The following is a 25634-nucleotide window of genomic DNA, read 5'->3' on the forward strand; positions in this document are numbered from 1 at the left end:
ACTTGTTCCTGATCTTGGAAGAAAAGCTTTCTTCCTTTCATCATTGTGTATGATGTTATTTGTGGGTTTATCATATGTGACCTTTAGTATGTTGGGATACATTCCCTCTATACCTAATTTGTTGAGAGTTTTTGTCATGAATGATGTTGAATTTTGTCATATTGTTTTTCTCCATCTATTGAGATGATTATTATCTTTCATTCTACTTATACGGCATATCACATGTATTGATTTGCATATGTTGAACCATCCTTGCATGTGGGGAATAATTCCCACTCGATCATGGTATATGATCCTTTTAATGTGCTATTGAGGTTGGTTTACTAGTGTTTTGCTGATTATTTTTGCATCTATGTTCTTCAGGAATATTGGTCTGTAGTTTTCTTTTCTTGTCATATCATATCCTTATCTGGCTTTGATATCTGGGTAATGGTGGCCTCATAGAATGAGTTTGACAGTGTTCTCTCCTCTTTGACTTTTTGGAAGTTTGAGAAGGATTGACTTTAATGCTTCTTTAAACATTTGGTAAAATTCACCAGTGAAGCCATCTGGTCCTGGGCGTTTCTTTCTTGGGAAGTTTTTGACCACTCATTCAATATCCTTACTTATTATTGGTCTATTCAATTTTTTTCTTCCTGATTCAGTCTTGGTAAGTTGTATGTTTCTAGGAATTTATCCATTTCTTCTAGGTTGTCCGGTTTATTGGTATATAGTTGTTCATCTGATCCTTTGTAATCCCATATTTCTGTGGTATTAGTTAAATGTCTCCTCTTTCATATCTAATCTTATTGATTAGGGTCCTCTCTTTTTCTTAGCGAATCTACCTAAAAGTTTGTTGCTTTTGCTTATTTTTCAAAGGCCAATTCTTAGTTTTGTTAACCTTTTCTGTTATTTAAAAAAATTTTTTTAAACGTTGGCACCTGAGCTAACATCTGTTGCCAATCTTCTTATTTTCTTCTTCTTCTTCTTCTTCTCCCCAAAGCCCCCCAGTACATAGTTGTATATCCTAGTTGTGAGCACTGTTATTTTTCTGTTCTCTGTTTCATTTACTTTCTTCCTTAATGTTTATTATTTCCTTTCTTCTCCTAAATTCGGACCTAGTTTGTTCCTCTTTTTCTAGTTCCTTGAGGTTTAAAGAGATCTTTCTTTTTTTTTTTTTTTTTGCAGGGGAAGATTTTCCCTAAGCTAACATCTGTTGCCAATCTTCCTCCTTTTTAATCCTGAGCCTCACCCCCCTGCCAAAGCCCCAGTACATAGTTGTGTATAGTTGTAAATTCTTTTAGTTCTTCTATGTGAGCGGCCACTGCAGCATGGCTACTGATGGACGAGTGTAGTTCCACACTTGGGAACTGAACCCAGGCGTGCTGAACTGTAACTGCTAGGCCATCAGTGCTGGCTTGAGATCTTTCTTTTTTCTTGATGTATGTGTTTAGCTCTGTGAACATTCTGTTATAACTGCTTTTACTGCATCCCATAAGTTTTGGTATGTCGTGTTTCCATTTTCATTTGTCTCAAGATACCTTATTTCTCTTTTAATTTCTTTTTTGAACCTTTGATTTTTCAGAAGTGTATTGTTTAATTTCTGTGTATTTGTATATTTTTCAGTTTTCCTCCTCTTACTGATTTCTAGTTTCAATACTATTGTGGTCAGAAAAGATACTTGGGGACCGGCCCAGTGGTGCAGCAGTTAAGTTCACACGTTCCACTTCTCGGTGGGCTGGGGTTCGCCGGTTCAGATCCTAGAAGTGGAATGGCACTGCTTGGCAAAAGCCATGCTGTGGTAGGCGTCCCACATATAAAGTAGAGGAAGATGGGCATGGATGTTAGCTCAGGGCCAGTCTTCCTCAGCAAAAAGAGGATCGGCAGTAGTTAGCTCAGGGCTAATCTTCCTCAAAAAAAAAAAAAAAGAAAAGTTACTTGGTATGATTTAATCGTCTTAAGTTTGGTAAGATTTGCCTTGTAGCCTAACATAGGATTTCTATCCTAGAAAGTGTTCTGTGTGTTCTTGAGGAAGAATGTGTAGTTTGCCATTGTTGAATGGAATGTTCTGTATGTCTGTTAAGTCCATGTGGTCTATAGTTTTGTTGAAATCCACTGTTTCCTTATTGGTTCTCTGTCTGGATGATCTATCCATTGTTGAGTGGTGTATTAAGTCCCTAACTATTATTGTATTGCTGTTTATTTTCCCTAGTTGTGTCTCTTTGATGACTTCCAAGTCCTGGATGCTGTGCTCCAACCCTCTTTCAACCCCTCAGCCTTGCAGATTACCTCAGTAATCTGATTGAGGCGAGAAAGAAGTGGGCATCTTAGGCAGGGTCCCACTTGTCTGAAGCTGGGCTCTCACTCACATTTTCACTTTCCCCAGTGGGGTAAACTGTGGGCAAAGTCAGTTTCTCCTGGCACTGAGTCTTGCTGCCTTGGGGTAGGGGGATCTCAAGCAAAGTGAAACTATTCCTTTTACCCTCTCAGTGTGTCACTTCATGGACATTTTTGCTCCAGCAGTGTACTAGAACTTCTCTCCTGGGCTCCTAGACTGCCACAGAGGTACTCTTGCCTGTGGGTGACTGCCAAAATCAGTGTTCTGTTGTGGGATGATGGTAGAGAACTCCTATTCTGCCATCTTGCTGATGTCACATCTTATGTAAGTATTAAAACCTCTTTATTCTTCTTTTTCAAAATTGTTTTAGCTCTTTTAGTTTGTTTGCCTTTCCATATAAATTTTAGAATAAGTTTATCTATAGCTATAGAAAACTTGCTGAGATTTTAATAGGAAGTTGCCCTGTGTATCAATTTTGCGAGAAATGACATCTTCACTGTGTTAAGTCTCCTAATCTATGAATATGGTATATGTCTCCATTTTATTCATATCTTCTTTGATTTCTTTGATCACCATTTTGTAATTTTCAGTATATAAGTCCTATACATGTTTTTTACTTCATTTTTATGAGCAATTGTAAATGGTCTTATGCAGCAGTCCCTTGGTATCTGTGCAGGGTTGGTTCCAGGAACCCCTATGGATACCACAATACATGGATGCTCAAATTCCTTATATAAAATGGCATAGTACAGTAAATACATTTGGCCCTCCATATGTGTTGGTTTCACATCCATGGATAGAGGGCTGACTATGTTTTCAATTTTGGTTTCCATGTGCTTATTGCTATATAGAATGCCATTGATGTTTTTAGGTTGATCTTGTATCCTGAAACCTTGATAGTTCCAGGAGTTTATTTGCATATTCCTTCAGATTTTCTACATAGACCATAATGCCATCTGCAAATATGAAAAATTCTTTCCTTTACAGTTCATTTGCCTTTTATTTCCTCTTCTTGCCTTGTTGCACTGGCTAGAACTTCTAGCACTATGTTGAATAAGAGTGGTGAGAGCAGACATCCTTGCCTTGGCTTGATTTTAGGGGGTAAAACACTCATTTTTACCATCAAGCGTGATATTATCTTTAGTTTTTTTGGTAGCTGCTATTTATCAATTTGAGGAAGTTCTGCATAATTCCCAATTCTCTGACAGTTTTTATCATGAATGAGTGTTGAATTTTTTCCAGTGCTTTTTTATTTGCATCAATCCATTGGGTCATGTGATTTTTCTTCTTTATGTTGTTAATACATGGATTACATTGATTAATTTTCAAATACTGAACCATCCCTGTATCCCTTGATGGTGATGATGATGATGACTTGGTGATCGTGTAAATTTCTTCTCATCTATTACTGAATTCTGTTTGCTATATTTTGTTAAGGATTTTTACATCAATATTCAATGTTTAGGAGGCATAACTGTCTTTACTTTTCTTTTTTATATTGTCTTTGTATGGTTTTGCTATTAGGAAAATATTAGTTCCATAACATGAGTTCGGGAGTGTTCCTCCTCATCTATGTTTTGAATAAGATTATGTAGAATTTTTATTAATTCTTCTTTAAGTATTTAGTAAAATTCCCCAGTAAAACTACCTCAGCTGGGAGACATTTTTTGGAAGCTTACTCCATTCTAGGTACATACTACATTTCATTTATCCATCCATTTACCTAACTGTGGACATATGAGTTGTCTCCAGTTTTCCGCTTTTATACATAGTGCTGCTGTGTATATACTCAAGCACACAATATCATTTTGTGTAGGTGTGTCAACTTTCTCTAGGATCACATCCTAGAAATGGAATTGCTGGACATACACACATTCAGCTTTACAAAATTTTCCTCCATAGTGGTCATAGCAATTGACACTATCAACTGCAGTGTATAAGGTTTACATTTTCTCACGTGGTAAAGAAAAAAATGCTTTAATTTTTGCAATTCCATCATTAAGCATTATTTCATCATAGGCATAGATAAGATGGACTGAAAATCTGTTTTTTTTTTCCAGAGCACTTACTTGAACCCTTTTTTGTATTTCACTGACCTACACCATTGTATACCAACAGTGTAGCTGAGAAATCGACACTCTACCATACATGAACGAGCTTTGTCAGTGTATGCATTGACTGCCTTCTACCTCTCCTCTTTTGTTTTATTTATGGATTTTTAAGTTATCATATGATAAAATTAACTCTTTTATTGTACAATTCAGTGAAGTTTAGTAACACAGGTATAGATTTATGTGACCACCACTACAATCAGAATATAGAAAAGTTCTATCCTCCTCCAAAAACTGACTTACTATTCTCTATGGTTGCATCTTCCTCCCTACTTCAGCCCTGCAGCCACCAATTTGTTCTTGATTGTGTTTTTTTCTTTTTAATAATGTCAACATAAATGTAATCATACAGCATATAACCTTTTGAAATTAGGCTTCTGTCACTAGCATAATGACTTTAGGATTAATTCAAGTTGTTGAATGTCAAAGGTTTGTTACCTTTTATTGCTGAGTAGTATTCCATTGTATGGATGTAACCCAGTTAGTTTATCCGTTCATCTATTGAAAGACCTCTGGGTTGTTGCTAGTTTTTGACAATTATGAATAGAACTACTGTAAACATTTTGTACAGGTTCCTGTGTGAAACTGATTTTCCATTTTTCTGGAGTATGTAGCCAGAAGTGATATTGCTTTCTTACATGGTAAGTGTATGTTTATATTTACAATAAATCGCTAACCTTTTTCCAGAGGAACTGTAATATTTTACATTCTTATCAGCATTATATGAGAGTTTCAGTTGCTCAGTATTCTTGACAGAATTTTTATTTTCTCTCTTCTAATATGTCTCTAATTGTATCCTATTGTACTTTTAATTTGCATTTCCCTCATTACTAATGATGTTGAACATCTTTTTATGTACTTATTTTCTGTCCATATATACTCTTTGATGAAGTATCTTAGACTTTTACCTATTCTTAAATTGGGTTATTTTTTACTGTTGAGTTTTGAGAGTTTTCTATAAGTTCTGGACACAGGAACTTTATTGTATATGTTATTTGCAAATATTTCTCTCAGTCTATATCTTTTCCTTTCATTCCTTTAACTGTCTTTTGCAAAACAAAGTATTTTAATTTTGATAAAGTTTAATTAATTTTTTCCTTATAGATATTGCTTTCTGTATTATGTCCAAGAATTCTTTTCCCAACCTCAGTTCACAAAGAATTTCTACTTTTCTAAATACTTTCTAATTTTACAGTTAGATTAATGATCCATTTTAGGTACATTTTTTATAAGTTGTGAGGTTTATGTTGAAGTTTATTTCATTTTACATATTGATGCCCAATTGTTCCAGTACCATTTGTTGTAAAGACTATCCTTTCTCCATTGAATTTTATTTTGCACCTCTGTAAAAATCAAATGGTCAAGACAGACAAAGAAAAAGAGAGAGAAGACACAAACCACCAGTATCAGGAATGACACAAAGGAATCACTACCAATTCTGCAGCTATTAAAGGAATAATAAGAGAACACTACAAACACCGCTACGTAAATAAATTTGATTTTAAAACTTAGAAGAAATGAATGAATTCGTATTAAACTACAAAATACCAAACTCATTGAAGATGAAAAAACAGCATTAATAGTCCTGTAACCATTAAAGAAGTTGAATCCATAATTTAAGAGCTGCCAAAAGTGGTATCACCAGGCCAAAATGATTTCTCTGAGGAATTCTACCTAGCATTGAAATTAGAATTAATGTCTGCTTTGTACAATCTCTTCTAGAAAATAGAGGAGGAGGGGATGTTTTCCAACTAATTTTTGTGTGTGTGTGAGAGGAAGATTGGCCCTGAGCTAACATGTCTGCCAATGTTCCTCTATTTTGTATGTAGGATGCTGAGACAGCATGGCTTGATAAGCAGTGTATAGGTCCGTGACCAGGATCTGAACCTGCGAACCCTGGGCCACCAAAGCTGAGCATGCATACTTAACCACTATGCCACTGGGCCAGCCCCCCAACTGATTTTTATGAGGCTAGTTTTGCATCAATACCAAAACTAACAAAACCAATACAAAAAGAGACAACTGTAGACCAATATCCCATGAGCTTATGCACAGATATCCCCTACAAAATATTAGCAAATTGAACCTAGTAATGTATAAAAAAACTTATATACCATGATCAATTGTGGTTTATTTCAGGTATGCAAGACTGGTTCAATATTTGAAAATCACTCAATGAAATCCACAATGTCAACAGACTAAATAAGAAAAATTATATCAATTGATGTAGAAAAGGCATTTTACAAAACACGTTCATGGTAAAAAATACTTGCAGCAGACTAGGAAGAGTGGGAAACTTCTTCAACTTGATAGAAAGCATCTACAAAAACCTACAGCTCATATCATACTTGATGGTGAAGGACTGAATACCTTCTTCCTAATATCAGGAATAAGGCAAGGATGTTTGTTTGCTTTCACCTTTCTTATTCAACATAGTACAAGAGGTCCTAGTCAGTGCAGTATGGCAAGAAAAAAAAGTCAAACAGATTAAATAGGAAGAAATAAAACTATCCCTGTTTGTGGATGATGTGATAGTCTACATAGAAAATCCTAAAGAATATACAAACAGAAAAAAGAAAATCTCCAGAATAAGTGAGTTTAGCAAGGTCACAGGATACAAAAATCAACCACAGTTCTATATATTTACAATGAACATAGGGAAACCAAAATTAAAAACACAATATTATTTACAAATTTTCCAAAGAAGGTGAAATACTTATATACAAATCTAACAAAATGTATACACTATATGTAGTCTGAAAATAAAGTGCTGATGAAAGAAATCAAAGGAAACTTAAGTAAGTGGAGAGACATACCATGTTCATGGATTGGAAGATTCAATCTAATAAAGATGTAAATTTTTTCCAAATTTATCTGTAGGTTTAATTCAATTCCTATAAAACTTCTGGGAAGTTTTGTGTAGGCCTTAATAAGTTTATCTTAAAATTTATATGGCAATTCATAGAACCTACCAACATTAACACAATTTCAGTAAAGAAGTGTTAAGAGGGTTGAAAAACTACCTGATGTTCAGGCTTAACATAGCTACAATAGTCAATACTGTTGTATCAATGGCAGGATAGACACATAGGTAAGTGGAACAGAATAGAGAACCCAGAAATAGACCCAAACAAATATGCTTAATTATTTTATATAAACCTTATACCTTACGCAAAAATTAACTCACAATGGATCATAAACTTAAATGCAAAATATAAAACTATAAAACTTTTATATAGAAAAAAATAGGAAAATATTTTTAGGACCAAGGGCTAAGCAAAGAGTTCTTAGACTTGATACCAAAAACGTGACTCATAAAAGGAACAAGTGATAAATTGGACTTCATCAAAATTAGTAACTTTCATGTTCTGAAAGACATTGTGAAAAGGATGAAACAAGCTAAAAACTGGGGGAAAATATTTGCAAAACATGTATCTAATATCTAGAGTATTGAATCTAGATTATTTAACTTGTATCTAGCATATTTAAATACCTCTAGAAATTCTACAAGAATGAAAAAAAATTGCCCAATAAGAATGTAGGCAAAAGACATATGTAAATGTTTCATCAAAGAGACTGGTCAAATGTTAGATAAGCATATGAAAAGATGCTCAAAGTCGTTAGTCATTAGGTAATTGCAAATTAAAACTGCAATGTGATATCACTATTTACCTTTCAGAATGGCTAAAATTAAAAAAAAATATAGTAGTGACAACACCACATGCTAGTGATGATACAGAGAAACCGCATTGCTAATAGGAACATAAAATGGTAGAGCCAGTCTGGAAAAGAATATGGAAGTTTATTACCCAAAAGGTATCATACTGTCTTGATTATTGCAACTGTATGTTATGTCTAAAAATCAGGTAATATATTTTCTCCAACTTTGCTTTTATTTTTCAAAATAGATTTAGCTCTTTAGTTCTTTTACTTTTCATATAAATTTTAGAGTCAGCTTGCCTATATCTACAAAAAATCCTACTGTGATTTTGATTGGCCTTGCTTTAAATCTATGGATCAATTTGGAGTGAATCAATATATTTATTATGTTGAATCTTCCAGCCCATAGACATGATATGTCTCTCCATTTAGTTAGATATTTTTCTTTGATTTTTTTCATTAGACTTCGTAGTTTTTAGCATATAGTTCTTGTACATGTTTTGTTTCCTAAATGTTTCATTTTCTTTTGGAGCTTTGGTAAATACTAATTTTTTTTTTAAATTTTGCCCTTCAATTATACATTCATAGTGTATTGAACTATGGTTGATTTTTGGGGGGTTGATTTTTATATCTTATCACCTTGCTCAATTCGTATATTTTAGCAGGTTGGTATAGAGCCCTTGGAATTTTCTTCATAGAAAATCAGTGAACAGGGACAATTTAATTTCTCCTTTTCCAGTCTTTGTTCCTTTTATTTTTTTCTTGCCTTATTGATCTGAATAGTACTTCTACTATAATGAGGAATAATTGATGAGTGTGTACATGCTCAGCTTTTTCCTCATTAGATGAGGAAAACATTCAGTCTTTCACCTTTTACCTATAAGTTATTTTGGTAGATGACTTTTATCTGGTTGAGGAAGTCCCCTTCTATTTCTAGTTGCTGAGAGTGGTTTTTACTTTTTCTATCATGAATGGATGTTGAATATTGTCAAAAGCTTTTTCTGTATCAATTGAAGGATCATATGGGTTTTTTCTTTTTTAGCCTGTTGATATGGCTAAACTGGTTGATTTGTAAGTATTGAACCAGGCTTACACTTTTTAGGACAAATCCTACATGATCATGCCGTATTATTCTTTTAGTATATAGCTGAATTTGATTTGCTAATATATTGTTGAAAAAAATATTTTTTTACCTCTATGTGAGGAATAGTGTTGTGTAGTTTACTTTTTCTGTTCCTGTCTTTGTCTGACTTGATATGGAAGTAATTCTGGTCTCATAAAATGAGTTAGATAATGTTTCCTTCTTTTCTAATTTCTGGAATATATTGTACCGAAGTGATATTTTTTTAATCTTTGGTAGAATTCACTGTGAAACCATCTGGACCTGGAGATTTCATTTTTGAAAGGATTTTAACCACAGATTCAATTACTTCATATTATACTATTCAGGTTGCCTTTTTCATTTTAAATGAGTTTGGGCAGGTTGCAATTTTTGAGGAACTGGTTCATTTTATCTAAGTTGTTGAATGTATTTGGATAGACATTTTCATAGCGTCCCTTTTTTTGTCCATTATAATGTCTGTTGGATCTGTGGTGATAGACTCTTTTTCACATCTGATATTGGTAATTGGCATCTTCTTTCTTTTATTCTTCGTCAATCTTGCCTGGATAATTATCAATTTTATTGATATTTTTAAGGAACCAGTTTTTTATTTAATTGATTTTTTTTCTGTTTTCAATTCATTGACTTCTGCCCTTGTTTTATCATTACCTTCTTTCTTTGAGTTTATTTTTGTCTTTCTTAGTTTCTTAAGATGGGAGCTTAAATTGATGATTTGAGATTGTCTTTCATTTTTAATGTGAGTATTGAAGGCTATAAGTTTTCTCTAAGAACCTCTTTGGCTGCATTACACAGATTTTGATATACTGTGCTCTCATTTTATTTAGCTCAGACTGTTTTAAAATTTTCCTTGATACTCTCTTTTTGACCCATGGGTTATTTAAAAGTGTGTAGTTTAATTTCCAAGGTTTTCCTGTTATCTTTGTTATTGATCTCTCATTCAATCTTTTTATAGTAAAAACAAATACTTTATGGGATTTCAGTTCTTTAATACTGTTAAGATTTGTTTTATGGTCTACCCTGACTGATGTTCTGTGTGTACTTGAATATATATTCTGCCATTGTTGGGTAAAATGTAAATGTTCTGTAAATGTCAATTAAATCAATTTGGTCCAGTTCTTCTCTATCCTTGGAGATTTTCTGCATTCTATTACTGAAGTGAGGAGTGTTGAGCTCTCCAAGTATAATTTTGGATTTGGCTTTTTTTCCAGTTCTGTCAGGTTTTGCTTTGTGTGTTTGAAACTCTGTTGTTAAGTGCATACATATGTAAGAATATTATATCTTCTTGACCTGACGACCATTTTATCTTTACTTAAAGTGTAGTGATCAGCAAACTGTGGCTCTTGGGCCAGGTCTAGCCTACCATCTGTTACTGTAAGTAAAATTTTATTGGACCACATCAAAGCCTGTTCACTTATGAATTGTCTATGGCTTGCCTTATACTATAATGACAGTTATATTTTTTGCAACAGAGACCATATGGCTTGCCAAGCCTAAAATATTTATCTTTCCTTTTATAGAAAAAGTTTTCTACCCCTTATGTAATGTCTCTCTTTATCATTGGTAATTCTCTTTGCTTTGTAGTATACTTTTTCTGATGTTATTATAGCCAGTCCAGCTTTTTTTTTTTTTTATTAGTGTTTGCGTATAGCTTTTTCATCCTTATACTTTTAACCTACCTGTGTCATTATATTTGAAGTCAGTTACTTATAGACAGCATATGTTTAGTTTATGGGGTTTTTTGAAAAAAATCCATTTTCACAGCCTCTGTCTTTTTATTTGTATGTTGAAATCATTTTCATCTAATGGAATTATTTGTTTACTTGGTGTATGTCTAAAATTTTAGTATTTATTTTATGTTTGTTCCTTTTTTCTTGAAGAATATTTTTATTGTCAGTAGAAATAGGGAAACATGGTTTTATATTTTTCTTGTGTTTCAGCCTAGCTCCTACACTTAAGATTTCTTTTTTATTGTAGTGAAACTCACATAACCATTTATAAGTGTACTGTTCAGTGACATTAAATACATTCGTAATGTTGTGCAACCATCACCACCGTCCTTCTCCATAGCTCTTTTTATCTTGTAAAACTGAAACTTTATACCCGTTAAACAATAACTCCCCATTCCACCTAGTTCCTGGCAACCACAATTGTACTTTCTGTCTCTATGACTTTGACTATTCTAAGTACCTCATATAAGTGGAATGTACAGTATTTGTCTTTTTATGATTGGCTTATGTTCCCTAGCATAATGTCCTCAAGATTCACTCATGTTGTAGCATATGTCAGAATTTCCCTGCTTTTTAAAGCTGAATAATAGTTCGTTGTATATACATACCACATTTTGCTTATCTATCTTCCATTGATGGACACTTGAGCTTCTTCCATGTTTTAGGTATTGTGCATAAAGCTGCTATGAACATGGATGTACAAATATCTCTTTGAGACCCTGCTTTCATTTTTTTATTGGTATATACCCAGGAGTAGAGTTGCTGGATCATATGATAATTCTATTTTTAATTTTTTGAGGAGCTGCCATAGTATTTTCCACAACAGCTCTACCATTTAACATTCCCACCAACAGGGCACAAGGGTTCCAGTTTCTCCACATACTCACCAACATTTGTTTTTCGTTTTTTTGGTAATACCCATCCTAGTGGGTGTGAGGTGGTATCTCATTTTTATTTGCATTTCCCTGATGATTAGTGATGTTGAGCATCTTTTCATGTTCTTATTGGCCATTTTTATATCTTCTTTGGGGAAATATCTATTCATGTCCTTTGTCCTTTTATTTCTTTTTGGTGAAGAAGATTGGCCCTGAGTTAACATCTGTTGGCAATCTTCCTCTTTTTTTTTTCTTTTCTCCCCAAAGCCCCAGTATGTAGCTGTATATCTCAGTTCTAGGTCATTCTAGTTCTTCTGTGTGGGATTCCACCAAAGCATGACTTGATGAGTTGTGTGTAGATCTGTGCCCCGGATCCAAACTGAGGAACCCCAGGCCACTGAAGTGGAGTGTGTGAACTTAACCACTTGGCCACAAGGCCGGCCCCCTGTCCACTTTTTAAGTGGGTGGTTTGTTGTTGTTGCTGAGTTTTAGGTGTTCTCTATGTATTCTGGATGTTAACTCCTTATTGGATGTACGATTTGTAAATATTTCCTCCCATTCTGTGAGTTACCTTTATATTTTGTTGATAGTTTTCTTTTAAAAATTTTATTTCTCCTTTTTATCCCAAAGCCCCCCAGTACATAGTTGTGTATTTTTAGTTGTGGGTCCTTCTAGTTGTGGCATGTGGGATGCCACCTCAGCATGGCTTGATGAGCAGTGCCATGTCTGCGCCCAGGATTGGATCCTGGGCCTTCGAAGCAGAGTGTGTGAACTTAACCATTGGGCCACAGGGCCGGCCCCTGTTGATAGCATGTTTTTATGCACAAATTTTAAAAATTTTCATGAAGTCCAATTTATCTTTTTATTCTTTTGTTGCCTGTGCTTTTGGTGACATATCTAAGAAGTTATTGCCAAATCCAATGTCATGAAGCTTTGTCCTTGTGTCTTTTTCTAAGAGCTTTATGTCCTTCATTTAAATCTTTTATTGATTTTGAGTTAGATTTGTGTACTGTGTTAGATAAGGGTGTGATTTCATTCTATTATATGTGGATATCCAGTTTTCTCAGAACTATTTGTTGAAAAGACTCTCCTTTCCTGACCGAATGGTCTTGGCACCCTTGTCAAAAATCATTTGGCCACATATGTGAGAGTTTATTTCTGGGATCTATACTCTATTACATTGGTATGTCTGTCTGTCTATATACTAATACTACTCTTTTTTTTAAAAGGATTTTATTTTTTTCCTTTTTCTCCCCAAAGCCCCCTGGTACATAGTTGTATATTCTTAGTTGTGAGTCCTTCCAGTTGTGGCATGTGGGATGCCACCTCAGCATGGCTTGATGAGCAGCGCCATGTCTGTGCCCAGGATTTGAACTGATGAAACACTGGGCTGCCACAGCGGAGCACACAAACTTAACCAGTCGGCCACGGGGCCAGCCCCTACTACTCTGTTTTGATGAATGTAATTTTGTAGTAAGTATTGACATTAGGAAGCATGAGTCTTTAAGCTTTATTCTTTTTCAAGGTTGCTTTGGTTACTTGGAATCCCTTGAGATTCCATATGTATTTTAGGATGGGTTTTTCTATTTCTGAAAAAAATGTCCTTGGGATTTTGGTAAGGATTGCATTAATCTATAAATAGCTTTGGTTAGTACTGAGATCTGAATAATATTAAGTCTTCTGATCCATGAACATAGGATGTATATCTGTTTATGTCTTCTTTAATTCTTTCGGCAGTTTTGTAGTTTTTTAAAAATTTTATTTATTTATGTTTTGAGGAAGATTAGCCCTGAACTGACATCTGCCACTAATCCTCACCTTTTTTTGCTGAGGAAGATTGTCCCTGAGCTAACACTCATGTCCATCTTCCTCTACTTTATATGTGGGGTGCCTGCCACAGTATGGCTTGATAAGCAGTGCATAGATCCGCACCTGGTATCTGAACTAGCGAACTCCAGGCCACCAAAGCGGAGCACGCAAACTTAACCACTACTCCACCAGGCTGGCCCTGTAGTTTTTATTGTACAAGTCTTTCACCTCCTTGACTAAGTTCATTCCTAAGTACTTTATTCTTTTTGATGCTATTGTAAATGGAATTCTTTTGTAATTTCTTGTTCAGATTGTTAATTGTTAGTGTATAGAGATGCTACTGATTTTTATGTGTTGACTTTTATCCTCCTACTTTGCAGAATTCATTTATTAATTCTAACAGGTTTTTTTGTGGAATCTTTAAGATTTCCTATATCTAAGATCACATCAACTGCAAATAGAGATAATTACTCTTTCCGTATAACTTAGATGCTGTCTTTTATTTTTCTTTTTTGCCTAATTGCTCTGCTAGAATTTTCAGTACTATGTTGAATAGAAGTGGTGAAAATGAACATCCTTGCCTCATTCCTGATCTTAGAGGAAAAGCCTTCAGTCTTTCACCATGGAGTAAGATGTTTGCTGTGGATTTTTCATACATGGCTTTTATTGTGTTGAGGTAGTTACCTTCTATCCCTAGTCTATTGAGTGTTTTTATCATGAAAAGGTGTTGAATTTTGTCAAATGCCTTTTCTGCCTCTATAGAGGTGATCACGTATTTTTTTCCTTCATTTTGTTAATGTGATGTCTTGATCTATTTTTGTATGATGAACCATCCTTGCATTCCAGAAATAAATCCCACCTGGTTATGGTGTATAATCTTTTTAATATGCTGCTGAATTTTGTTTGCTAGTATTTTGAGGATTTTTGCATCAATATTTATAAGGGATACTTGCCTGTAGTTTCCTTGTACATAGGAAGTTTTCTTTCTCATAGGAACTGTTCCCTCCTCTGCAATATTTTGCTAAAGTTTGAGAAGGATTGGTATTAGTTCTTATTTAAATGTTTGGTAGAATTCACCAGTGAAGCTATTAGGTTCAGGGCTTTTATTTGTCAGTAGATTTTTTTATTACTGATTCAATCTCCTTAATAGTTATAGATCTATTTAGATTTTCTGTTTCTTCATGATTTAGTCTTGGTAGGTTTTGTGTTTCTAGGAATTTGTCCATTTCATCTAGGTTATACAATTTGTTGGTGTACAATTGTTCATAGTACTCTTTTATAGTCCTTTTTATTTTTGTAGAATTGGTGGTAATATCCTCACTTTCATTTCTGATTTTAGTAGTTTGAGTCTTCTCTCTTTTTTCTTAGTCCATCAAGCTAAAAGTTTGTCAGTCTTTTCAAAGAACCGGTTTTTGGTTTCAGTGGTTTTCTCTATTCTCCAGTTTGTTTATCTCTGCCCTAATTTTTATTATTTCTTTCCTCTGTTAACTTTAAGTTTAGTTTGTTCTTTTTATTCTTCTAGTTCCTTAAGTTTTAAGGTTAGGTTGATGTTTTGAGATCTTTCTTGTTTTTTAATGTAAGCATCTGTAGCTATAAATTTCCCCCTTAACACTGCTTTCAGCATGTCCCATAAGTTTGGGTATGCTGTGTTTTAATTTTCATTTGTGTCTAAGTATTTTCTAATTTCCATTGTGATTTCTTCTTTTATCCATTGATCATTTAAAAGTGTGCTATTTAATTTCCACAGACTTTTGGATTTTCAAGTTTTCTTTCTGTTGTTGATTTCTAACCTCATCCCATTGTGGCCCATGAAGATATTTTGCATGATATCTTTTTAAATCTATTGAGACTTAATTTGTGGCTTAACTTAGATAGTCTATCCTGGAAAATGTCACATGTGCACTTGAGAAGAATAAGTATGCTGCTGTTATTGGGGATAATGTGCTGTTTATGTCTATTAGCTCTAGTTGTCTTATTGTGTTGTTTATTTCCTCTATTTCCTTACTTAACTTCTGACTGATTGTTCCATCCATAATTGAGAATAGGATACTGAAGTCTCAAACTACTATTGCAGAACTATTTCTCCCTTCAATTCTGTCATCTTTTGCTTCATATATTTTGCTGGTCTATTATTAGGTGTATAAATATTTATAATTGTTGTATCTTCTTGGTGTATTGGATCTTTGATTAATATATACTGTTCTTTGGCCAATGATATAATACCAACAATATAATGTTTATCTACCAATCTCTGTCTTTTGATTGGAAAGTTTAATCCATTGCATTTGAAGTATTTACTGATTGAGAGGGACTGGTTACTGTCATTATTTTGCTATTTGTTTTCTATATACCAAATAACTCTTTTCTCTCGCATTTCCTGCATTACTGTTTTCTTTACTGTTTAGTTGATTTTTTATGGGAAATGTTTAAATTAGTTTCTCATTTTCTTTTGTTTACATTCTACAGCAATTTTTTTGTGGTTGCCATGGGGATTACATTTAACATTCTAAATTTATAACACTCTAATTTGAATTTACACAAGCTCAACTTCAATAACATACAAAAACTCTGCTCCTTTATAGCTCCGTTATCACCCTTTTCGGTTTTGATGATACAAGATCATATCATACATTGTGTGCCCCAAAATATAAACAAATAATTATTTTAAATGCATTATTCTCTTAAATTATGTAGACAGTAACATGTGGATACAAATCAAAGTTACAGTATTACTACCTTTTAGACTCATAATTTGAAAAACATATATTAGTTTCTTAAAGCGTGTATAAAACAAAAAGTGGAGTTACAGACCATTGTTACAATAATACTAGCTTTTCTAATTGCCCGTATATTTACCTTTCTTTGCTGAGATCTTTATTTCTTCATATGGCTTTGAGTTACTGTTCAGTGGCGTTCCATTTCACCTTGCAGTACTACCTGAGCATTTCTTGAAGGGCAGGTCTAGTGGTAATAAACTCCCTCCATTTTTGTTTATATGGGAATGTCTCAATTTGTCCCTCACTCTTGAAGGACAAGAGTCCTTTTTTAAAAAAAATCCATTTTCACAATCTTTATTCATTTGTATGTTGAGAGTATTTTTATCTAATGTAGCTATTTCTGTTTAAGAGTATGTCTAAAAATTTAGTATTTATTTTATGTTTATTCAATTTATTTTTTATTCTTTTGTTTTTCTTTTCCTGCCTTATTTTGGGTTGCTTTTTTAGTGTTCCATTTTAATGTATAGTGTTTTTATTGTATCTCTATTGTTTTTAGTAGTTGCTGTAGGGATTGCTATTTGCATGTTTAACTTTTCACAGCCTCCTTAGAATCAATGTCTCACCACTTAAAATGGAATGTAGAAACCTTACCACTATGTATTAATAAGTATTCTCTCCTCTTCATGATATAGTTAACTTATACATTACATATAGTTACATTGTACATCTCATCACACATTGTTATAATTTTTGCTTTCAATTGCTAAACATATCTTTAAAAACTCAAGAGGGAAAGAATGGTATCCCTATTTACCCAGATGTTTTCCACTTTTCTTACATTTCCTTCATTTCTGATATTTCAAATTTATTCTCTGGTTATAATTTTCCTTTTATCTGAAGAAGCTCCTTCAGCATTTCTTTGAAAGCGTATCTGCTGACAATGAATTCTCCTAGTTTTCCTTTATCTGAGAATGCCTTTATTTTACCTTCATTCTTGAAAGATAGTTTTGTTGCATAGAGAATTCTTAGCTGACAGTTCTTTTCTTTCAATTCTTTAAGTATGTTGTTCCACTCTCTTTTGGAGTCCAGGGTTTCTGATGATAAATTTCAGTCTTTCAAATTATTTTTCCTTTGTATGTAAATCGTTGTTATTCCCTGATTGTTTTTCTTTGTATTTCATTTTTAGCAGTTTGATTATGATGTGCCTGGGCATAGTTTCTTTGAATTTCTCCCATTTGGGTTTTGCTGAGATTTTTGAATCTGTATGTTTATGTCTTTCAGGAAATTTGGGAAGTTTTTAGTTATTATTTCTTTAAGTACTTTTTTTAGCACCATACTCTTTCTCTTCTCTTTCTAGGACTTATATGACACAATTGTTAGATCTTTTGTTATCGTCTCATAGGTACCCGAGGGCTTTATTCATTTGTAGAAAAAATTTTTTTCTCTTTGTTATTCAGATTGAATAAGTTTTATTGATATATTTTCTAGTTCAATGACTTTTTTCTGTCATCTACAGTCTGCTATTGAGGCTATCCAGTGATTTTTGAACTTTGATTATTTTGTTTTCACTTCAAAAATTTTAATTTGGCTCTTTTTTATTTATCTATTTATATTAAATATTGAGACTTTCTATTTTTCCTTTGGTTTCAAGAGTGTTTTTGATTGTTTCCTGGAATATTTTTATAGTAGCTACTTAAAAATCTTTTATAATTCTAATGTCTCTGTCTTCTCAGTGTTAGAATCTTTTGATTATCTTTTCCCATGCACTTTGAGATTTTGCTAGTTATTTGTATGCTGGGTAATTTTGGGTTGTATTCTGGTCATTTTGAATATTGTCTTATAAGACTATGATATCATTTTAATTCTATAGAGAATGTTAATTGTTTTTTTTCAGCAGGCAGTCAGCCTGGTTAGGTTTGGGCCACTGGTTCCAATTCTCCTCCATAGACTGTAGTTTCAGTGTCAGTCCCATTTTCACAGTCTTTGTAGCAATGTGTAACTTTCCTGCCTGTGAACCATCCAGAGGTCAGTCTTGGACCTGTGCTGTGGTCTAGAGGTTCAGTATTCAAAGTAATTTTTATGATGAATAGGATCAGTTCCACACCTGTGCAGGTTAGGGGTGAGCTTAGGAGTTGCTAAATGACTCTTTGGGTTTGCTTTCCTGAGCTTTCACTCTCTACAATCTCCCTCAAACTTTCCAGTTTCCTGGAGCTCCTCTTTTTTTAGTTATCCATCCAGAAAACTAGGATTTTAGTTCCATACATTTCTGTGCACTTCCGCAAGTGCCTCTGCATCCAGGGTCAAGAGGCAGTGGGAAAGGGGAAGGAGGGAGGAAGAAAAGCAATGGCATTTGCCCCTCATCTTTGCACCACAGCTCCTCTAAACAGAGAAGAAGGCTCCTATTTCTGAGTTTTGGATTTTGCAGGCCTCTGCCTTTTGCTACCACACCGGATTACTAGGGGGCTGGGTGTGGGTCAACAGAACACTCTTTCTGAATATTAGTTGTTCCTTTTCCACTCCTCGAGAAGAACTAGAGGGCTTCTCCTGGAACTCTCTCTGTGTGCACCCTGGTGTCTACTTCCAGTATGTTGAGTTTAGACTGGGAGTTACTTGTAGAAAAAATAGTAAACTCACTGCCAGTGTGACAGTATTTCAAATTTTGTTCTTTTTCCAGAATCCATCAGCTATAGTTTGCTTTTTAGTCTTCGAATATCTATTCCACTCAGTCTGTCCAGGTTTTATTGCTGTATTCAATGGGATAGACAGAGTGAAGTGTGCTTATATTTAGCCCCACACTAGAACCTCCTCCTTTAGATTGCAGAAATGTACTAGTTGGTATGCCATTAGTACATGGAAGATTAAGATTATGTGATCATCTTTGGTCAACTTAAGTTATTTTATGCTATCAAGGTCTTTGTTTTCCTTTTCTTCCTTCTTTCCTTCCCTTCCCTCCTTTCTATCTTCCCTCTCTCTTCATGACCTTCCTTCCTTCTTGAGGCTCTGGTTGCTCTTAGTCTCTCTTCTTACATAAACTGGAGGTTTGTGTGGCTTTGTTTCTTCCCTCTACCCTATTGCAGAAGCCCTGTTTTCTTTTTATTGCTGGCATCTTTCCATTGGCTGAGCCAGCTCCTTGCCATCTCTGTCACCATTACTGATCACCATGTCATCACTGCCAGCAAATTGGTTCATGTTAAGTCCTATGTGCTTCTCATTCCATTTTTCCTTTTCTTTTGTATCTTATAAGTAATATTCCTTTTCTAATACTTCTCTGCTTTTATGCAAAATACTATGTCAGGCCAGTTTTTCTCTTCTACCAATGTACCAATTATAGTGGAAAGCAAGTGTAATTTTTTTCTCATTGTCTGTTTTGATTTGTTTCTCTTTGATTAGGACCTGTTGTGGGGGGGAGTGTGTATGTGTGGTGGTGGTGGTGGTGGTTGGGGGAATCACCATGTTAGTGATCTGGAGATATTTTGGAAGCCTGGGGCTTTGTATAATTTGATTTTTCTTGTTTTTTAAGATTATAAAAAGGAGTGCTATTTTTCTTGCTTTATGTTAGCTAGCTATATGAATAACTTTATCTTAATCTTGATGCCAGATTTAGCACTTTTCCACTGCAGCAAAGCTTAGAAAAAGAATACATTATTAGTTAGGAGACTTGTATCTAATCATGGTTCTAGTACTAGTTAGATAATATTGAATATTGATTTTACTACTTATTCGTTATATTTTATTTATGAACAAAGTAATGATGATTGACTAATACCGACTGCAAATCTAGGTACCAGACAGGCCAGTTCGCTTTACTCTGAAACCTCGAGGGGAATGGGCAGGTGCAGCAGGAGATGAAAACAGAGCAAGCAGTGGAACCAAAATAATCCTCCAAGAAGGTCAGGCAAAACTGAGTTTATGAATTTAGAAGGCAGATTCTGCAAGGAAATAAAACTCATTCTGTTTTTTCCTTTCCCAATCTTTTCAGGTTTGCCTCAAAATTACCAAAAGACTAAAGGGAATACAGGAAATATCTACAATCAGAGGTGATTACCAGGGAGAGATGAAAGATTGTGTAGGTTTTAACTTTAGACATGAGAAGGGGACTTTGCTTCCTCCAGGCCTGGATTTGGTACCACTTTTTTGTGCTCTCTTAGCACCATGAGCTCACTTTTGTCTTAATTCTCATCACTGTGTGATCATTTCCTACTTACTTATTTCCCAACTTAGATGACAATATTCTTGATAGCAGGATTTTTATTTTTTTTCACTAGATATTTCTATTACAAACAGTTCCTGACATATACAAGGTGCTCAGTGATTATTTTCTTAATAATGTGTTATATGGATATTGAAAAATAATAACCAATAGAACACAATAAATAAATTCATCGTAAGCAAAAGAAAACTCATGAAAATATTTTTGTGTATTCTATGTGTGAGAGATTGAATAAGATAGAAAATGCTTGTTAAGAGAAAGTTGACAAGCTGTATTTTACTTATACTCTATGTTATTCAGGAGAATAATTAACCATAATAATAATAATCATAATAATAATAATTTAACAATTTCTGCTGCTATTCACTTAGAGCGCATTGTATAGATTTGCCCATATGAGAAACAGTTTGATTGTAATTTAGTTTTTAGTTTGACATTCAATTTAGTGGTCTTATTTGCAACCAGTTTTTTCCTCTGCCCAAGGTATCTTAATATATATGACATATCTTACAATTTCAGCTTCTTATACCTTGGTTTCAGTTACTTTGGAGGATTTCTGCCTGCTCTTTTAAGGTGCTCCCCTGGAAATCTCCAAAGTGAAATTCATATTTGCTACATAGCATGGATTTTAAGCTGGATCATCCCCATAATGGCCGATATATTTGGTAAAAATATTTCTAGCCATTTGTTCAAGTTGACATGACAGCTGACCAGATACTGGGTATTATTTCCATTGAGTAGGGACTGCATAGACAACCAAAATTTTTCACAGAAAGTTTTAACAAAATTTATATACACACACACACAGATAGTCTGCTCTACCACTGTATTCCTTTAGGAACTGAGGATGAAAACTGAGATAATAGAAGTCTCATAGTGGTTTGAAGTTGAAGGAGAATAGAAATTCTTGAAATTCTCTTTGAGTGGAGGAAAATAAGGATAAAATTTACTCTCATTCCTTTATTTCTTGAAAACATAGGTCATTTGGCAAGTTCTTCCCAGCTGTGTAAAACCCTCAAACTGTATGCAAAGCTGGCTTGGAAAAAGTCATGACTGAGGTTTCCTGTATTTTCAGTTCCCTTAAGGATCAAACATGCATGGTTACAGAAGATTTTAAGTAAACTAAAAACCGGGTGATCATTTTATAATCAACGGGGAATGAATAGTAAGTAGCTAAGGCAGTCAGCAGTTGATTAAGAGAGAGTGAAAAGATTTTTGAGGGAGTAGCTCATTTTTTAGAAGATGCTACAATCATTATATTTTAATGTGAAGTGGGCAGATAGAAACAAAGAGCATATTAAGAAAGTAAAGAGTGATTTATTTAATTCTTACGCTGTCTTCATCTCTCAAAAAGCCTCGTCTCCTGAAAAAAGAAAGCATAATGTAATTGTGTCTGTCTGTCTATCTATCTATCTATCTATCTATCTATCTATCTATCTGATCTATCTACCAAGGCAGGGTCTAGGAGGAAAGGAAACAAAAGATAAGGAATGAAATCTCTCTAGGTAGATATGTAAAAATATGTAGAATGTTTAACCGTGAGTTGAACATAAAGGACATTACTTAACATGAGAACCAAGAAGAATTTTGATTTTTGGAAGTAGGTATAATAAAATATAGATAAAAACAACAAGGTCAGGAAGTGAAGAGAGAAAGGGAGGGATTTATTTTTCCTTTTGTTTCTCTCTCACTTGCACGTGGGAGATGTACTGGCACTGGAGATATTGTGCTCTCGCACTCACTACTGACAACTGAGCGCTAGAGCACATTTATCAATTTTATATTATTAAGTATAATTGAAATACCAGTATAAGTGAGCTATTTAAAACTCAGGCCTTGGGAGTTGGGAAGAGCTAAAACTAGCAACGTTCTTTGAAACAATGGTAGATATGAGCACAGGTCTTTCATTTTGGGCTCCAGTTGAAAGTACAAGCAGGACATCGGTCTTGCTCATGTCAAGAGGAGGTGTCATTATAGCACTTTGACTTTATGACAGCGCTGGAGAAGGGAAGGGAAAAGTGAGAATCTGACCCTGTGAATGTGCACATACACAACCCTTTCCGAAGCCCTCTTTAGTGTGGGGCATTGGTAGAGTTGTTGAAGAAAAATGGAAAGGACTCATTTCATTTGTTTCTGTCCATTGCCTGTCCTCCGTATTCTTCCTATCTCCCATTGGAAATGTGGAACTAGAAGCTCTAAGTTGTCCAGCTGGCCGAAGCAGGACTTTCTCTCTGTCTTTGCTAATAGCAGGGTGACCAAAAGCTTCCTTGTGGCCCTCAAGTGAGAGGGGAAGAATCTCCATAGTTTGGGATTTTATTGATATTGACCAAGCAGCTCAGTCACACGCTGTATTAATCTGCTTTTTAAAAATACTGGTAGCTAATAATAATAGCTGCAATTTATTGAGTTCTTATGTCAAGATTGTGCAAAGTGCTTTTGCATGCATTACATACATTATTTCAGTTAGTCCTACAATAATTATTGTAAGGTAGGTGATATTATCTTCATTCTACAGATGGGAAAACTGAAAGTTGGGGAAATTATGTAACTTGTCTAAGACAACAATGTTAGTAAGTGGCAGTGGGGATTTCTGCTCAAGCCTGTCTCTAAAGCCAGTCTACGTATGCACTGCTCTATACTGTCCAACAGAAGAGGCAGGAGCCTCTGCAAACGTTTTCATATTTATTAATTTGGGGATTCATGAGCATTCAGGATCTCTTTTGAATGTTAAAGTTTTGTTGCATGAAGAATTGTTTACTTTATCCTTGAATTATTTCCAAACCCAAATTCTCATTTCCTTAACATTATGATATATATTCCAGCTCTCACCTTCAGTGTCCTTTTTCAGAAGCTCTTGGTATTCCTGCCTTTCTTATGAAATATTCTATGCCTAGAATCCTGTCATGGTGAGGTCTTCCCTTTCTTAAAGAGGTTTTGAAATCCAATTTCTTACTTCCTTCAAAAAATTTTTTCTGAAAAAGTAAAAGGTGATTTCTCCTGTCTCAAAATATTCTAAAAATAGAATTTAATTTTTCACCTATTTCTGTAATGATTTTATTAACATTTTCATGAAGACGCAAATGTTTTAATTTTTGCTTTTTCTTCAAAGTTTGTACTCTTTTCCCATCTTTTTATGTCCTTTTTGTCTTTATCTTTGTTTGGATATCTGTTTATCAGACTGACTTTATTAGCTTGTTTTCAATATAATTTTTAATTTTGTGATAGTTATTATATAACAAATGACTTAGGCAATTATGCATATCTATTAGCCTCAGTTTCCTCACTTGTAACGGAGGGAAATGGCAGAATTTCAGGGCTCTTACAAGATTCACATGGCTTTTTAAAGTGTCATTTGTAAACGCTTACTTGCTAAATATTTTTAAGGATCTTAGTGACGTTAATAATAAAGACCTACAGAATGTACTCAATATTTTAGACTAAATGTATTCTTCAGGAAGTTAAGCCAAATGATAAATTCCCAAATAAAGTATGTATATGTTTACTTGTGTACCATAGACTTTATTCTCACATATGGTTTATGGTTAGTAGTGATAATTGTTTATAAACCTTTTGAAGAAATCTGTGAGCCTCACAGGTACAGCAAGAGCACTGAATGGTGGGGGAGGCGGGGCACACCCTTGGCTGCCAGTGCCCCGATGGCCTGCCCTCAGTCCCTGCCTTCCTGGCTGCAGTGCTTTGCGCTCTGAGGCCAAGTCCTCCTTTCCAGAGCCACAGGCGGTGGACAAGTTTTAGACCCTAAATATGAGGTTTTAAAATACTTTTTGTTTTTCCTTTTCACCCCACATGGAGTTTGCCTGGTGATTCGATGAAGGGAAGCACTTCTACTTTTTCAGTTTAGCATGATAAAATATGCTCATTTAGCTTGTACTGCTTTATCTTATTGTTAATATACATTTTGTAGAATTATCCAAGAATATATTTTTAAATTCCAGATTTCCTCAAGTTGCTGAAATAGAATGTGGATTTGATCCAGATGCAGAACTAGGACACTGAATCGTAAGAGATACTGTAAAAGTTTAAGGACAATACTTACGGAGAAAAAAAGTTTATCTTCTTGCTATTAAGTAGTACACTGCAAATGTGAGATTAATTTCTTTTGAAAATGTTTTAAATAAAGTCCTTGTCTTATGTTAATACATAGATTCATGTACATGCCCACACCCACACATATAATTTTCTTTTGATGATTTCAGACCCCTAATATAAAAACATTAAATAAATGTTTTCCGTTGTATTTTTATAATTCATGAATTAGATTTATTTTATCTTATTATATAAAGATATGATTTCATTGTTAATAATTTTCATAGTATCAGATTTTAAAGTGAAGAACATTCAGAATTCATGCTTACTAATACTATTCTCTAAATGATTGACAAACATAGCCAGAGGTGGGTAAAGAGCTACAAAAAAATGCCATAACAGACTGCTGAACATTAAATTTAGTGATAAACACTTTTAACACACTTGATGGTCATATTTTCAATATATTTTAATTGTTAATGTTTGGTTATGGGTAATAAAACTTGGACCACTAAATGTATGAGGACTATTAAGTTTAGTTCAGTGGGTTGTTGAACATGCAAAGTCTAGAGCAGTGGCAGGGAGTTTGCTAACAGTACAGACTCCACAGTTCCAGTGCTGAGAGCCATTCAGTAAGTTTCAGATGAGGCTCAGTAACATCATTCTAAACAGACCTCCCAGCGATTCTGCTTTACAGCCATGTCCAAGGACTGTTGGCAGCCCATCATGAAGCTGCGAGGCAATAGGGCCAAGAAGGAGAGGGTCAAGGAGATCACGTGTAGATCCAGGGGGTGGGACAGAAATGTAAAGTGTATTACTTTGCATATATGGAAATATATGTCTTTTTGTATGAAATTGCATTTCAGTGCCTACTATAAATTTAAAATATGTATTTTTTTATTTACTCATATTTTTGGATCAGAAAATTGAAATATGTGTTGATATTTCAGGGGCAGGATGGTTCTATTATGCTTAAAAGTTGTCCTGGACTGTTTGACACAGGAAATGCACAAGTACTTTCTGCAGTAGTCATGAATCATT

At 34.3% G+C, this 25634-nt stretch overlaps 1 long non-coding RNA gene across 1 annotated transcript in view; it reads left to right on the forward strand.

Moving 5' to 3' along the window:
- The window catches only part of LOC139077903 (uncharacterized), a 45757-nt gene extending 20944 nt beyond the window's left edge, over positions 1 to 24813 (forward strand). The window contains exon 4 of the long non-coding RNA XR_011530551.1: positions 24503 to 24813. This is a non-coding gene — a long non-coding RNA (uncharacterized lncRNA). The remainder of the gene's footprint in view (positions 1 to 24502) is intronic.
- Positions 24814 to 25634: the final 821 nt, after the last annotated feature.

Source organism: Equus przewalskii, chromosome 20 (genome assembly GCF_037783145.1).
Source record: "Equus przewalskii isolate Varuska chromosome 20, EquPr2, whole genome shotgun sequence".
Classification (NCBI taxonomy): domain Eukaryota; kingdom Metazoa; phylum Chordata; class Mammalia; order Perissodactyla; family Equidae; genus Equus; species Equus przewalskii.